Genomic DNA, 16,508 nt, shown 5'->3' on the forward strand with positions numbered 1-16,508 from the left:
CACTGTAATTGGTTCCTTTAAATTTCTTCGCATTTACTAGAACGTCTTGTTTTTTTTTTGTAGGAAGAAAAATTCACCAAGATTGGACGTTTAGTCTTTCCAGTAAACCGACCAATGCGGTGTGCCCTTTGCACTGACTTGAGCTGAATTCCAAACTTATCATTGCATATTTTCTGAATTAATTTTTCCGACTGGTCCCCCTTTTCAAGCTGGTCTGTGTCATCCACGCCATAGAAAACAAGATTTAGCCTCCGGCTTCTGTCTTCCATATCTACAGACTTCTCCTGTAGCTCATCAACTCGTTGCCAAAGACTCCTGATGACATTTGCCTGCTCCGATACCAGATTACTTACCTCCTCAATGCGGCCTTGCTGACACCAAGGTTTTTATTCATTTCTGCTATCATGGCTGCATGCTTGGCGAACCTCGTTTCGATAGTGTCCAACTTCTGCATTATTGCCGCCTGGCCACTTTGCAAGGCTCTCAGAAAATCTAGTTGAGTAGTATCATCGTGACTCGGCAAATTCACTTGAGCAATACCATCGGGACCGGGGTTCAGTTCCACATCCCCGGCGAGTAGCAACAGTAGAAATAAATATAGCACTCGACTTGAAAACAGACGAAATCGTTTTTTAGACAATTTCGATTGGACTCGCTTACGGTACGCAGCAGCAGTACACAGCAACGTGGGAGGAGCCGGCAACGCACTCATTTTTGCTCAGAATTGAAAAGGACAGTAAAAACTAACCTGCACAAACAAGAGCGGTGTCAGTTGCATGTCGGCAAGCGTGCCGGCTCCAAATCCCACGAAGGCGTAGTGCTGCGCGCTTATGTAGCCTTCCACCATGTCACATGTTTCGTTCCGCTCGCATATCATTGGCCGCTCATCGACGTCAGGACCGTTGTCTTCGGAAAACTTGTAGAACACGCTGACTGGCAGTGCGAAGGCACCGCAGCATGCCGACGTGCTCCTCGCGATTGTCGATGCGGACGATAACACAGGCGGTTGCGGAAACGACGCTTCTTCGCCAACAGCACCCCACACGTTCGCTGACGAAAGGGCAGAAAAATCTGCACAAACAAGAGCGGTGTCAGTTGCATGTCGGCAAGCGTGCCGGCTCCAAATCCAAATATTGTTCCAAATCCAAATATTGCCAGCTCCAAAATATTGCTTTTGTGTCTCTCTCTCTCCGTGTTTGTGTGTGTGTGTGTATGTGTGTGTTTGTGTATGTGTGTGTGTGTTTGTGGTGTTTTTTAGTGACCTAGTTATTTCCTTTCTCTCCTTCCTTTTCTTTTGATCCGGAGCTGGCAGATACCTATAGATAACAACTGCTCTCGTCACCTGTTCTGCTTCCGGCGTTTCTGAGAGTCTTGCCGCAGGCCACGCGGGTTGGCAACAAACGCCTTCTTACCCTTTCTCTTTAGAAATTTCACGGAATATCCAGCACAACTTAAAGACTTCGCGGGTAAAACTATACAATCTTCCTCTCTCGTCATTATGTCCCCCAGAATACTTTGAAACCAATCTGGTTCCGCACTCCACTTCCTACTCTCTTCTCTCCTACGGACCTACCCTACGTAAGGCGTGTCAGGCATGCGAGGGTTTTTTCCAGACGAAGGGAGGTCTCCTTGCTGAAACGTTAGCCAATATCCTGGTTGCTACCTTGTTCAGAGTTTTCTTTTCCTGTAGTCTTTACATTCTGTCAACTTTTACACTGCCTATACAGACACACAGACCTCTATATAAATAATTTCACGAAGGTAAGGACGAAGGAAGACGCAGTTGTCTTGAAGGAGAAACAAGTTTATTGGAGCTAACTTGTGCTCCCCTAACAACTCAAAAGAATACAGAGGAGGCGAAGCAGCGGCGAACAAAGTGACTTGCGTCGGCGAGCGTCGCAGAATCGAATGCCGAGGCGTCTGCTCTGCAGGCTTTTTATCGTTCGGCGCGAGTGTTTCTGGAACCGTCGATTCACATCCAGAACTTTGTAGATCACAGACGATTATTCTGGGCGAGCGACGTTAGGGCGAAAGAGTTTGCTTATCTGAATGTCATAGCCCGTGCGGCATAAAAATAAAGAATGCAAGACGCGCTTTGGTCTGAACGCAGATAACACAGCCGGGCGTGGCCCGACAGTAAAAACAAACGATAAAGAAGCAAGCCCATACATGGTTCGCGGCATTAGCCCCCCTCTAAGAGTGCATCGACCCGATGCTAAAATAAAAGACAGTCCGAACAAAAACAACAACAAAACGTCCGTCATATTGCATAGTAAGGTTTCAAGCGAACCACGTGGACGACTTCGGGCCGCGTGCTTCGTCGTGATGTTCCGGAATCACCATCGGGGATCACCTCGTAGGTAAGTTGGCCTACACGTCGTAGAATTTGGTAGGCTCCGAAATATCGTGGGATGGGAGTCCAAACCCAAACACGGTTCCTGGGTGGTACTCGGCGTCTCAGGGTCGGAGGTTGTAGCGCCCGGCATCCACGAGACGGTGGCGCGTTGAACAAACGCGACGCAGCTGGCGGGCCTCCTCCGCACGCTGAAGGTATCCTTGGGCGTCGGTGTTGAGGTCGTCGTCTTCTACGTGCGGAAGCATGGCGTCGAGCATCGTAGTTGGCTGTCTTCCGTAGACAAGCTCGAATGGCGTCAGCTGCGTCGTCTCCTGGATAGCCGTGTTGTACGCAAACGTGGCATACGGGAGCACTTCGTCCCAAGTCTTATGTTCAACATCAACGTACATAGACATGGTCATATCTGCGATTGTCTTGTTCAGACGTTCTGTTAGTCCGTTTGTTTGGGATGGTACGCCGTCGTTCTTCTGTGATCCGTGTTGCTGTAGCGTAATATTCTTTGCATCAGCTCCGCAGTAAAGGCCGTTCCGCGGTCCGTGATTAGGACTTCCGGGGCTACATGTCGCAGCACAACTTGGCTTACGAAGAACTTTGCGACTTCCTGTGCAGTGCCCCTCGGAAGAGCGGCTGTCTCTGCGTACCGCGTCATGTAGTCTGTCGCCACGACAATCCACGTGTTCTGCGATTGTGACGTAGGAAACGGGCCTAGAAGGTCCATTCCAATCTGTTGAAAGGGCCTCGACGGGACGGCGATCGGTTGCAGAAAACCGGCGGGTCTTGTCGGTGGCGTTTTTCGTCGCTGGTAGTCACGGCAACGTAGTGGGTGACGTCGGATGTAAGGCGGGGCCAGAAGTACTTCACCTTGATTTTTGCAACAGTGCGAGCTGTGTCGAGATGTCGGGAAGACGGGTCATCGTGGCACGCTTTCAAAATTTCGTCACGAAGGTCTGCGGGGATTACAAGTAGATAATTCGTTCCCGTTCCGGGCCTGAAATTCTTCTTTACGAGGACGGGGTTTTTGAGCCTGAATGCTGGTAAGTTCCGCTTGAACGCTCTAGGCACGGCGACGTTTCGTCCTTCGAGGTAGTCGATCATTACGCGCAAGTCGGGGTCGGCACGCTGCTGGGCGGCTAGGTCGCTCTCCGTAACGACTCTGAAGAACGCGCTGTCTTCATCGGAGTCTAGTGGTGGCGGGTCGACGGGGGCGCGGGACAGGCAGTCGGCGTCGGAGTGTTTCTTGCCGGATTTGTAGACGATTGTAACGTCGAACTCTTGCAGGCGCAAGGTCCACCGCCCAAGACAGCCAGAGGGGTCCTTCAAATTGGTGAGCCAACACAGCGCATGGTGGTCTGTGAGAACCTTGAATGGTCTACCATATACGTATTGGCGAAATTTTTAAATGGCCCATATAATTGCGAGGCACTCTTTTTCAGAGGCTGAGTAATTTTTCTCCTCCTTCGGTAGACCATGGCTGGCAAAGGCGATTACTTTTTCCCTACCGCTTTGCTTGTGGGCGAGAACGGCACCCAAGCCTATATCGCTGGCGTCGGTGTGCATTTCTGTTTCGGCGTTTTCGTCGAAATGAGCGAGCACGGGATGGCCTTGCAGGCGTTTTTGCAGCTCGCAGAATGCCTTTTCTTGGTCGTTTGCCCAGCTAAAAGGTATGCTATGTTTCGTCAACCGTGCGAGTGGCTCTGCAATGCGGGCGAAGTTTGCGACGAAGCGCGGGTAATATGCACACAGTCCGAAAAATCTTGGCACGCCCTTCTTGTCTTTCGGTCTTGGGAAGTTCGCGATTGCCAAAGTTTTTGCGGGTCAGGTAGGACTCCCGCGGCGTTGACGACGTGGCCCAAGAACTTCAGCTCTTCATACGCGAAACGAGACTTTTCAGGCTTCAGCGTTAACCCCGATGTACGAATTGCCTCGAGTACAGACTCCAACCTTGCAAGGTGTTCGTCGAAATTCCGGCCGAATACCACAACGTCGTCGAGGTATACGAGGCAAGTGTGCCACTTCAGCGCAGCTAGCACAGAGTCCATGACTCTTTGAAACGTTGCTGGCACCGTGCACAGCCCAAAACGCATCACCTTGAACTCGTATAGACCGTCCAGGGTTATAAACGCCGTCTTCTCTCGGTGTCTCTCTTCCACTTCAATTTGCCAGTAGCCGGTCTTCATGGCCTTTTAGGCATGGCAGAGGTGGTCAAGGGCGTCGTCCATTCGTGGCACGGGATACACGTCCTTTTTGGTGATTTTGTTTCGTCACCGGTAGTCAACGCAGACCCTTAATGTGCCGTCTTTTTTCTTTACGAGTACAACCGGCGCAGCCCCGGGGTTTATCGATGGCTGTATAATGTCGCCGCTGAGCATGTCGTCGACTTGAGTCCGGATGGCTTCGCGTTCGTGGGAAGAGACGCGGTATGGTGACTGTCGGGTAGTCGGGCTCCATCTTCAGTTATAATACGGTGCGTCGCTAGGGGTGTCGACGTAATTTTGAACTCGACGCAAAACACTCGCTGTAGCGACGCAGCAAAGCGAATAATTTGTTCCGTTGTTCTTGCGGTAGCACCGGATTCACCTCGAAGGGCTGGGGAAGCTTAAAGGTGTCATCGGGTGTGCATTTAAAGTCGGCGACCGCGATCACCTCACTTGCTTCTCGCGTTTCTTCGAGGAACGCAATTGCAGCTCCCTCGTTTAAATGCTGCTACTCTTCGGTGAAATTAGTGACCAAAACGTGAGATTGGCGTTGCCTAAAGTGCGAAATGCCTCTTGCGACGGATACGCCGCGGTCGAGAAGCAACCTTCGATCACTCTCTACGATAGCGTCGATGTCAGAAGCAGCATCCTCACAGTAGACGGCGATCATCAAGCTTGCGCGGGGTGGCAGGGTGATGTGATTTTCGGCGATCCTGACAGCAGCACGGTGATCGGTGTTCGGCTGCGGCGTCGTGGAGTGATCGGAGGAAAAAGTTATCGATTTGGTCTGCAGATCAATTATTGCGCCGTTGTCCGTCGAAAAGTCCGTTCCGAGAATTACGTTGCGGGAGCAGTTAGGCAAAATAACGAACTCAGCAGGGTACGTGGTGCCGCCTATGGTGACGCGTGATGTGGACGTTCCACCTAGTGTTATGAGATGGCCTCCTGCTGTGCGTATATGCGGACCGTCCCATGTTGTCGTAACTTTCTTCAGCTTCGACGCAAATGAGCCTCTCATTACCGAGTAGTCGGCTCCCGTGTAGATGACGGCGACTACGTCAAAGCCGTCGATGGACAACTGGATGTCGGACGCCGCTTTCCTCGAGTTTCTGGTGCGTGTGGGCGTTGTATCTCGGCTTGTTCGTGTTGACGGTCGGGCACCATCAGTCATCATTCTCGTCATCTTCTCAGCGGCAGGCTTTGTCGTTTCGGGTACGCGTCGCGTCGTGTCGTCGTCGGGTTCGGGAGTCACGTCCGGGTTAGATCGAGTCGTTGGGCTGCAGGTACGGTGTTCGGTGCGGCCATGCGTCGTCGGAGGGTTTTCGTTTTTTCACCGTTCTGCAACTTCACCTCTAGAAGTTGCTGGTTTGATTTTCCCCGCGTGGGCTGGGAGACCTTCCACGTGAGAAGCCAGCGGTGGTATGGCGGTTTGGCGACTGGTACCGGTAGGGCGACGGCGAACGGTTGAAGCGGGCAGGTCCTCGGTTGGGGTTGGACAGTAATTCGTCGATCTCAGTAGGGCGCTGGCCGGGTCGGGGGCGTGGTGCGTCGACGGAGAATCCTCGCAGACCGAGCCTCTTGTAAGGGCAGCGACGGTAGATACGGTCGGCCTCTCCGCAGTGGACACACAGCGGGCGAATATCTGGGTTCGCCACACGTCGGTCTTCCTTGGCGTCGGGTATTGGTCTACAGGGCGTCGGGCGGGCGGCATTGGATGGAGGTATGGCTTGGCCTCTTCACGACGGGTTGGAGGAGGGCGGGGTTGACGAAGAGCTGCGGAGTTGGTTTTCGCTTGGGGCTGACGGGGTGCTTCTGAAGGCATAGAAGTTCCCAGCGCCTGTTGAACCTCTTCACGGATGACGTCAGTCAGAGAAGCCACTTGAGGTTGCGGCGTTGTTGGAAAAACCTTCTGAAGCTCCTGCTTGACCACTGCTCGAATAGTCTCGCGCAAGGTGTCGGAGCTTCCAGTTTCGGCACCGATGGTCTCCGAGAACAGCGCGGTGACAGGGCGGTCGTACTGCCTTGTTCGAATTTATGGCGTCTTCTCCACCGACCGCGGCCGCCCCAGGCGCGAATTCAGCCACCGTCTTCTGCGGGTTACGGACTAGACAGCAAAAAGCTCTTGCTTCACTCCTCGCATTAAAAACCTGAGCTTATTTTCTTCGGTGATTTCGGGGTCCGCACGGCAAAAAAGTCGCTTCATCTCCGCTACGAAGATCATGACACCTTCGTTGGGGTGCTGCGTTCGAGTCTCAAGCAAAAGCGCAGCTCGCTCTTTTCTCACAACAGTAGGGAAGGTCTTAAGGAACTCTCTTTTGAATTGAGTCCAGTCCGTCAAAGAACTCTCATGGTTCTCGAACCAAGTTCCAGCAGCATCTTCTAAGTAAAAAAAAGACATGCCGGAAAGCTTCTTCGTTGTCCCTCCTGTTCAAGATGCGGACGCGCTCCAGCTTCTCCAACGATTCTTCGGGGTCTTCAGCAGGGGCTCCCCGGAACGATGGCGGTTCCCGGGGCTGCTGCAGGACGATTGGCAACGTTGTTTCTTGCCTCATGGTGTTGGTTGCAGCGTTCCTTCTCTCGGGGCCTTCTGGCATGAGACCGAACTCGGGTAGCAATCCTTGCAGTCGACGGCTTTCTCTGGTTGGGCTGGCTTGGCGGCGTCCAGATGTCATAGAGAGCATAAAGGGTGAGTACCCAGCACCTTACCAGATGTCACGAAGCCAAGGACGACGCAGTTATCTTGAAGGAGAAACAAGTTTATTGGAGCGAACTTGTGCTCCCCTAACAACTCAAAAGAATACAGAGGCGGCGAAGCAGCGGTCAACAAAGTACCTGCGTCGGCGAGCGTCGCAGAATCGAATGCCGAGCCGTCTGCTGTGCAGGCGTTTTATCTTTCGGCGCGAGTGTGTGTGGAACCGTCGGTTCACATCCAGAACATTGTAGATCACAGACGATTACTCTGGGCTAGCGACGTTAGGGCGAAACAGTTTGCTTATCTGAATGTGATAGCCCGTGCGCATTAAAAATAAAGAATGGAAGACGCGCTGTGATTGGAACGCCGATAATACAGCCGGGCGTGGCCTGGCAGTAAAAACAAACAATAAATAAGCAAGCCCATACATGGTTCGCGGAAATACACACAGATATATATATATATATATATATATATATATATATATATATATATATATATATATATATATATATATATATATATTCTAAGGGGATGTATTGCTCAACACGAGGTAGCCGACGAAAGGCCTTTAATGACCGTTATCCAAGATTGAGCCGGTTCACAGACGCGCGCCTGTCGTCTTCGTCGTCGGTGGTTTTTGTCTTGTTGCCACTGTCGATGCTGCTTTCGCGGCTGCGGAGTCTGGCGCACTATCGTGTTTTGTTCACTAGCGCCTGTACCATTCATCTCCCTTACAATTTCCCCGGGACGAATAGGAGCCATCCTGGCGACTTAGGGGCACGAGACCATGGCGGGTTCGAAGTATCGCTTCAGGCGTGCGACGTGAACGGTCTCTCGGCCACGGCAGCGATTGTCAGAGGAAGGAGTCAGAGGCTCGACCACATAATTAACAGGCGACGTCCGTTCGAGTACACGATACGGTCCGTGATACTTTAAAATGAGCTTGCTCGACAGCCCAGGAGTCGTGGCCGGAATCCAGAGCCAAACGAGATCACCCGGACGAAATTCTGGGGTAGGCGTCGACGCATCATGGCGAAACTTTTGGCGCCCTTGCTCGTCCGACGTGAACGAGCGAGCCAGTTGGCGACACTCCTCCGCACGTCGGGTGACGTCAGAGATTGACAAGGCTTCAGACACGTCGGGACTGTAGGGGAGGATCGTGTCAAGCAGGCACGACGGCTCGGGTCCATACACAAGGAAGAAGGGAGAGAAACCCGTGGTGGCTTGCTTGGCAGTGTTCTAGGCGTAGGTGACAAATGGGAGAATCATATCCCAGTTTGAATGGTCGGATGATACATACATTGCCAGCATGTCCCCCAAGGTGCGGTTAAAACGTTCCGTTAAGCCGTTTGTCTGCGGGTGATATGCAGTAGTGGTGCGGTGGACGATGCGGCAGGCCTTTAGGAGCGCTTCAATGACGTCAGAAAGAAAGACACACCCCCTGTCACTGACAAGTTCACGAGGAGCGCCGTGACGTAGGATGATGCGGTTGAGCAGAAATGTTGTAACGGCGTCGGCAGTACCGGCACGCAGCGCAGCGGTTTCGGCGAACCGTGTCAGGTGGTCGACGGCGACGATGACCCACCTATTGCCAGCCGCAGTACAGGGAAGGGGTCCGTAGAGGTCGATTCCTACCCGGTCAAAAGGTCGAATCGGGCACGCCAAAGGCTGCATCGGGCCAGACGCACGAGGGGGTGGTGGCTTGCGCCGTTGACAGTCCGTGCAAGAGCGAACATAACGACGAACGAAGCCATACTTACCACGCCAGTAATATCGCAGTCTAAGGCGTTCGTAGGTCTTTAGCACGCCGGCGTGAGCACACTGAGGCTCACTGTGAAACTGGTCGCACACTTCAGAGCGCAGATGGCGGGGAATTACGAGCAGCCATTTGCGCCCATTAGGGTGGTAGTTCCGCCTGTAGAGCAAGCCATCACGAATAGCGAAGTGGGACGCTTGGCGCCGAATTGCTCGAGGTACCGACGAGTTGGACGGGTTCGAAAGGTAGTTGCAAAGCGACATGACCCACGGATCTTTTCGCTGTTCGGATGGCATGGAACTCACGTCAAGGAGCGATACAAAGCACTCAGAGGGAGAATTAGTCGTCTCGTCAGGCAACATCGGATACCGGGAGAGGGCGTCAGCGTCGTGGTGCTTGCGGCCAGAGCGATACACCACGCGGATGTCAAAGTCCTGAAGGCGAAGTGCCCAACGTGCCAGTCGGCCAGAAGGGTCTCTCAGGGACGACAACCAACAAAGCGCATGATGGTCGGTGACCACGTCCAAAGGTCGGCCATACAGATAAGGACGAAACTTCGAGAGGGCCCACACAATTGCCAAGCATTCCCGCTCAGTGACAGAGTAATTCGACTCCGCAGATGTGAGTGTGCGGCTCGCGTAGGCGACCACGTATTCGTGAAACCCGATTTTCCTTTGAGCCAGAACAGCACCCAGACCAACTCCACTCGCATCGGTGTGGACTTCAGTTGGGGCCGACGGGTCGAAATGACGAAGAATTGGCGGGTACGTGAGGAGGCGACGTAGGGTTGTAAAGGCCTTGTCGCAAGCCGATGACCATGCCAAAAAACCCGTCTTGTTGCCAAGAAGTTGTGTCAATGGCGCGATGATGGAGGCGAAGTTACGCACAAAGCGGCGGAAATACGAGCATAGCCCGATGAAGCTACGAAGCTCTTTGATGGTGGTCGGCTTCGGGAATTCAGCCACGGCACGAAGCTTGTCCGGATCAGGAAGAACGCCATCTCTGGAAACGACGTGGCCAAGGATCGTCAGCTGGCGAGCAGCAAATCGGCACTTCTTTAGGTTTAGTTGGAGGCCTGCGTCCTTCATACAAGCTAAAACTTGCTCGAGCCGCCGTAGATGCGTGGGAAAGTCGGGTGCGAACACTACGACATCATCCAGGTAACACAGGCATGTTTTCCATTTGAGGCCGCGAAGAATATTGTCCATCATCCGTTCGAATGTGGCGGGCGCGTTGCACAGGCCGAACGGCATGACGTTAAATTCATATAAACCGTCTGGAGTAACAAAGGCTGTTTTCGGACGATCCGCATCTGCCATCGGGACTTGCCAGTATCCGGAGCGCAGGTCAAGGGACGAGAAATATTCTGCTCCTTGAAGGCAATCTAGGGCGTCGTCGATGCGTGGTAGCGGGTAAACATCCTTGCGAGTTATTTTGTTTAGGCGACGGTAGTCGACACAAAAACGGATGGAGCCGTCCTTTTTCCGCACGAGTACTACCGGCGACGCCCAGGGGCTGTTCGATTGTCGAATGATACCGCGCTGGAGCATGTCACCCACTTGTTCGTCAATTATGCTCCTTTCGGAAGGGGCAACGCGGTAAGGTCGCTGGCGTAAAGGCGCGTGGGAGCCGGTGTCGATAGGGTGGCTGACCGTCGTGGAGCGACCAAGCGACGTCTGCGCACAGTCAAAGGACGAATGAAATTGACACAGTAGTTTCATCAGTTGGTCACGTTGGGGCGGCGTAAGGTCGGCGTCGATGGCACGATCGAAAACTTCTGGAGATACCCGAGATGCAGTGGTAGGAGGTGGGCAGAGTCCGGTCACCTCAACGTGCGGCAGGTCGTCCAAAGCGGCGATGACAACGGCTGACTCCACTGACTCGGCGCGTCCAAGGCACTCGCCGCGGAGCAAAGAGCGAGGACTAGCTCCAGGATTAGAAACGAACAGGGTGGTTTGGCCATCGCGGATACTGAGCAAGGCGAAAGGAAGCAACAGACATCGGCGTTGGCAGAACAATTGCGACGGCATGAAAATTGCATTGACGTCGGAAGGAAGGTGGCAGATCAAGGGCACAGGGACGGTGGAGCGTGAAGGGATAGTGGTGTCGTCGGCGACAGAAACTTTCACAGAAAGAGGTGTTGGAGAAATTTCTGATGGTATATCAAGCGGCGAAAACAACTCAACTTCGGCTCGGGCGCAGTCAATGATAGCGTTGTGCCGGGAGAGGAAATCCCATCCCAGGATGACGTCATGTGAGCATGAAGAAAGGGCAATGAACTGAACAATGTACAGAACGTCTTGGATGAACACCCGGGCAGTACACGTACCGACTGGTTCGACCGAACGTGCTGCAGCAGTACGTAAGGGTGGTCCAAAATGCGGCGTCATAAGCTTTTTGAGGCGGCGGCAAAGCTCTAGGCGGATAACTGAAACGGCGGCTCCAGTGTCGACAAGCGCATGAGTGGCGACTCCGTCTATTATAATGTCGACGACGTTATTGGGTGAGAAGGTAGGTCTTGAACAGTTCGACGATGACGCAGCTCTTGCCTCCGGAACTGCGGCGCCTAGTTTTCCGCTTCAGGAGGCAAGGGGCGCCGATGCATCGGCGAAAGTGAACGGCGTCGCGGGGATGGGTGACGGTTGGTGGTGTCACGCGAGTTGGCGGGCGGAGTCGTCTCGGCAAAACTGGTAGGAGCACGAGGCATCGACTGCGGCGAGACATACGGCACGTTCCAAGAAGGCTGCCGCGCAGGCATCCCCCCGCGGCGGCAGTAACGCGCCACGTGTCCGGGAGTTAAGCAAACAAAGCAGATTGGGCGATTGTCCGGCGTGCGCCAAGCGGTGGTCGAAGATGACGGGTCAAGCCGTACGCGTGGCGGCCTCTGCAACACAGGCGGCATCGGCAGATAGCTGGGATACGTTGGTCTTCCTGTGAGCTCAGTGGGCTGTTGCGGCATGACCGGGAAGATTGGCTGACTTGTGACGGCTTTGGCAAAGGGCCTGGAGATGGCGTCGGCGTAGGTTAGAGGTCCGGCAACAGGTAGTGTTTGCACTGAGGTCACGTACGTGGGCGGAACAGCAGGTGGTGTGGGTTGCGCGATGCCGGCACCGATGAGCGAAGCGGTCACAGGTGCGTGTTGGCGGGAGCATGGAATGGTATCGGCCACCTGCTGCTGGATAGCACTTCTCAACGAAGGGGCAAGGGTGGCGTCAGACGTCGGTGTGAAGGGAACTAGGGAAAGCTGACGGGCAACTTCTTCCCGGATGAACTGCTGAATGCGCGGAGACAGAGTGTTGTCGCTACCAGCAGTTAAACTCGACACATCCTGGCCAACAGATCGCCGTGTAAGAGCTCGCTGTCTCCTGAGCTCGTCATAGCTCTGGCACAGGTTGATGACGTCGGTGACCGTTTGGGGATTCTTCGCCAGCAGCATTTGAAAGGCGTCATCTGAAATGCCTTTGAGGATGTGCTTAATTGTGTCCTCGTCGCTCATCGTGGCGCTCACCCTCCTGCACAAATCCACAACTTCCTCGATGTAATTGAGGAAGCTCTCACCGGGCTGCTGCGCTCGTGCTCGCAAGCGCTGCTCTGCATGAAGCTTCCGCACTGAAGGGCGACCGAAGTGTTCCGAAAACCTCGATTTGAATTCCGACCACGTGGGCTATTGCTTTCCGTGGTTGCCATACCAAAGCTCGGCCGTACCGGTGAGGTAAAATTCCACGTTGTTCCGCTTCACGTTGTCACCCCAGTTGTTGTGGGCGCTTACTCTGTCGTACGTGGCGAGCCAGTCTTCCACGTCCTGCTCGTCTTGGCCATTGAAGAATGGGGGATCCCGCTGACGAATGGAACCGGAACAGATGATGGTCGCCGAAGGAGGTGCAGCCGGGGGCTCAGTCTCGCGAGGAGGAGCCATGGCGCTGGGGAGCGTCCGGGAGCGGAGTTCCAGTGTAGAGAGAGGTCAGGACCACAGCAACCTCCACCAATTCTAAGGGGATGTATTGCTCAACGCAAGGTAGCTGACGAAAGGCCTTTAATGACCGTTATCCAAGATGGAGCGGGCTCACAGACGCGCGCCTGTCGTCTTCGTCGTCGGTGGTTTTCGTTTTTGTTGTCACTGTCGATGCTGCTTTCGCGGCTGCGGAGTCTGGCGCACTATCGCGTTTCGTTCACTAGCGCCTGTACCATTCATCTCCTTTACAGTTTAGTAAATCGCCAAGTTTCCGGTCCGTATGTCATAACCGGCAGGACGCATTGGTTGAATACCTCTCTTTTTAGCGATAGGGGCATCTTACTTTTCATTATTTGCGAGTGCTTGCCGACTGCACCCGATCCCAGTCCTATTCTGTGCCTGATTTCTTTCTCGTGGTTTGGGTCCGCGCTGACCATTTGGCCAAGGTAGTTATATTGTTGTACTTGTTCAAGTGTTTCGTCTCATAGTCTAAAAAAGGCGTTTTCAGCATGTTTATTTATCATCACTTTAGTTTTATTTAGGTTTATCTTTAGCCCCGCAGCGAAGCTCTGCAATTTTAGTTCCTGAATCATGTTTGGGAGTTGTTCTGCAGCTTCATTGAGCAAGGCTATGTCATCTGCAAACCTTAAATTGCTCAGGTATTCGTCATTTATCCATAAGCCTATGTTTTCCCAGTCAAGTGTCCTGAATACACTCTCCAGACATGCTGTGGACAATTTTGGTGGGACGGTATCTCCTGTCACACTCCCCTTTGGATCGCCAATTTATCACTTTGCTTGTGAAGGGTAATTCTGCCGGTGCATTCCTGCCGGTGCATGTCGTCTATGAGTCGTAGGTAGGTCTTCTCTATTCCTTGGTCCTTCAAGGCGTCCATTACTGCGGTGGTGCTTACTGGATCGAACGCTTTTTCATATCCTGTTTTATCATGTAAAGTGGTTTATTATATTCTGCGCATTTTTCTATTACTTGGTTGATGACATGGATGTGATCCATTGTATAGTATCTTTTTCTGAACCCAGCCTGTTCCTTGGGTTGTTAGAAGTCTACGCTGGTGTTTAGGCGGCTAAGTACTATATTGGTAAATAGCTTGTATAGAACCGACAGAAGGCTGATGGGTCTGTAGTTCATAAGATCTTTGTTATATCTTTTCTTGTGAATTAAAACTATGTGGGCGTTTTTCCAGGCTCTCGATACTTTTAAAGCCATTATACATACTGAGAATATTTCAGCAGGCATTTCTAGAAATATGTCTCCACCGTCTTGTAGAAGGTGTATGGTTATGCCGTTGTCGCCTGCAGCTTTCCCTTTTTTTGTGCCGTTAAGTGCCTTTTCTACTTCCTCTTTTCTTGATGGGTGAACATCGCAAGCAAGGCTTGTAGGCATGGTACTTTGTCTCGCTCCAGCGTCGCTGGCGTATAGCCTGGTGTAGAACCGTTCTGCGAATTGTATGATCTCTTCCATATTTTGCTAACGTTCCCCTTTTCATCTCAATGTGCGTACGTTCTGTCTGCCGGAGCCAGCTTCCTCCTTGCTGCCTTCAAGCTTTCTACTCTTTCTGAAGTTTTCTCGATGGCCGCCATGTTGTACGGATGAATGTTATTTCTTTTGCTTTTATTTATTAATTTTGACAGCTTCGCTAGTTCAGTTTGATCCACCGTACTCGACAATATCATCTTCTGGCGCTGCGAAATAAGTTGCTTTGTTTGGATAGCGACTTGTCCGGTTTGCTTCCTACATTCTGCTTCTCCAGTAGCCGCTGCTGACTGAGTGATCGCTGTCGTTAGATTATCATTTAGAGTGTCCACACTGTTCTTGTTCTGACCGGCTAGAAGTGCGAACCTGTTCTGAAAGGTTTTTTTAACTCATGCGTCTTGTCTCTTACTGACCTGACGTTGGGCTTCTTACTTTTTAACAGCTTCCTTCGTTCTGTTTTGAGATTTAGCCATACTTTGCACATAAAAATCCTATGATCACTCCAGCAAATCTTGCTTAGTACCTCCACGTCCTGCACTATACCTGGATTGTCACTCAGAATGAAGTCAATTTCGTTTTTTGTAATTCCGCCAGGACTTTTCTAAGTCCATTTGCTACTCTCGCGTTTTCGGAAGAATGCGTTCAGTTATTTGAGGTTATTCCTCTCTGCGGGCTTAACAAGTTGTCACCTTGACATTTCCGAGTGCCTATTCCAAAATTCCCAACTGGTTTTTCTCCTGCTCTCTTTGCATCTACTTTTGAGTTAAAGTCTCCCAATACAATCGTTGCCACAGCGTACTAAAGAAAATCCAGTATGTTTGCCTGCTCGGCTGGCGCCCAATCTTGCCTCTGCTTTGTCCATGCCGTCTTATACTTACGTGGCTGGGAGGCCATTCCTACCTATGGCGCCTATTCCCGCAAAGCCCCTTTCCGGCTATGTCACAATAAACCCCGCCCCTGACCCACAGCCTTACTATCACACGTAAAGCAACCGCGCCCAGACTTCCAGTTCAACCGACCGCACTGCGGAATTCGCGGCCACATTTTATAATTTTTTCGAAGGTGTCCACAGGCTAGATGACGCGACTACGACATCTCGGAACGTGACCTATCGGGTACGTGTTGGCGCCACCGGTAGGGGTGACTTATCTGCGACACACCTGTCCCCTTCCCCTGCTGATACTTCTTATTACCGCAGAAATTTATTGAACCCCAAAGTCGTTTGCCATCGCCTTTTCGGCAATCTGTGTTGTCACGTGATAGTGGTGGGTGTCTTGACCAGCTCAGAAAGATGGAAGCGGGAGAGGCGTTGACAGGTTTTGGAAAAAAAAAATACTAACACAAACGCGAATACAAATCAACAGCACAAAACCGAGCAACAATGAACCCCTAAGAAAGTGTCACAAAGAAGAATGCAAACATGAATGTATACAATTCAAACTTGAAATATATTTACGCCATTGGAAATAAAGAATGCATTTTTAAAATTCAGTTCAATTCACGAGCAGCCCCTTTCGAATTCCTCCCAAGCATAATTTTTTTAGGCACGCCTGAAGGCACTCTCAAAGTAAGCAAGCAAGCTCTTTATGGCCTTACCATAAATTTCGGAAACACTTCACAAGAAGGCTGGTCGTATATTCTTCTTCACCCTAATGAAATATTTCGTACTCTCATGAGAAGGGGGGGGGGTGAATTGCAGGGCTTGTAAGCGGTGGCTATTTAGTTAAGTACTAAAATGGTAAATATGGTAGTAAAAAATAAATATAACCAGAATTATTCCAGGGACAGAAGAGACGAGATAAATTCATTATTCCACATCTGCGAGTTTTATATCGGTCACTTCCTCCGTTCACTTGGTCGTTGACATCCATTGACAAATTTTTGATTGATGTCCTCATCGCTGTCTTCATGATAAGCCAGCTCCGGAAAGCAAAAAGGAAAAACTTCTGAAAACACCCACGACACAGTCTGAGTAGTCAAGCCAACAGCAAACTCCCGTGGGGCGAATCGATTTGGCTCATTTTGGTCCGTGCAGGGATCTGGCTCATTTTTGATGCGAA

General features: G+C 51.8%; 1 pseudogene; it reads right to left on the minus strand.

The window, feature by feature from the left end:
• Positions 1 to 8,885: 8,885 nt before the first annotated feature.
• LOC144159733 (uncharacterized) lies at positions 8,886 to 13,033 on the minus strand (annotated as a pseudogene).
• Between the last annotated feature and the right edge of the window lie 3,475 nt (positions 13,034 to 16,508).

This window comes from Haemaphysalis longicornis, unplaced genomic scaffold, assembly GCF_048455015.1.
Source record: "Haemaphysalis longicornis isolate Haplotype H1 unplaced genomic scaffold, Haemaphysalis longicornis Haplotype H1 scaffold_10, whole genome shotgun sequence".
In the NCBI taxonomy this organism is placed as follows: Eukaryota; Metazoa; Arthropoda; class Arachnida; order Ixodida; family Ixodidae; genus Haemaphysalis; species Haemaphysalis longicornis.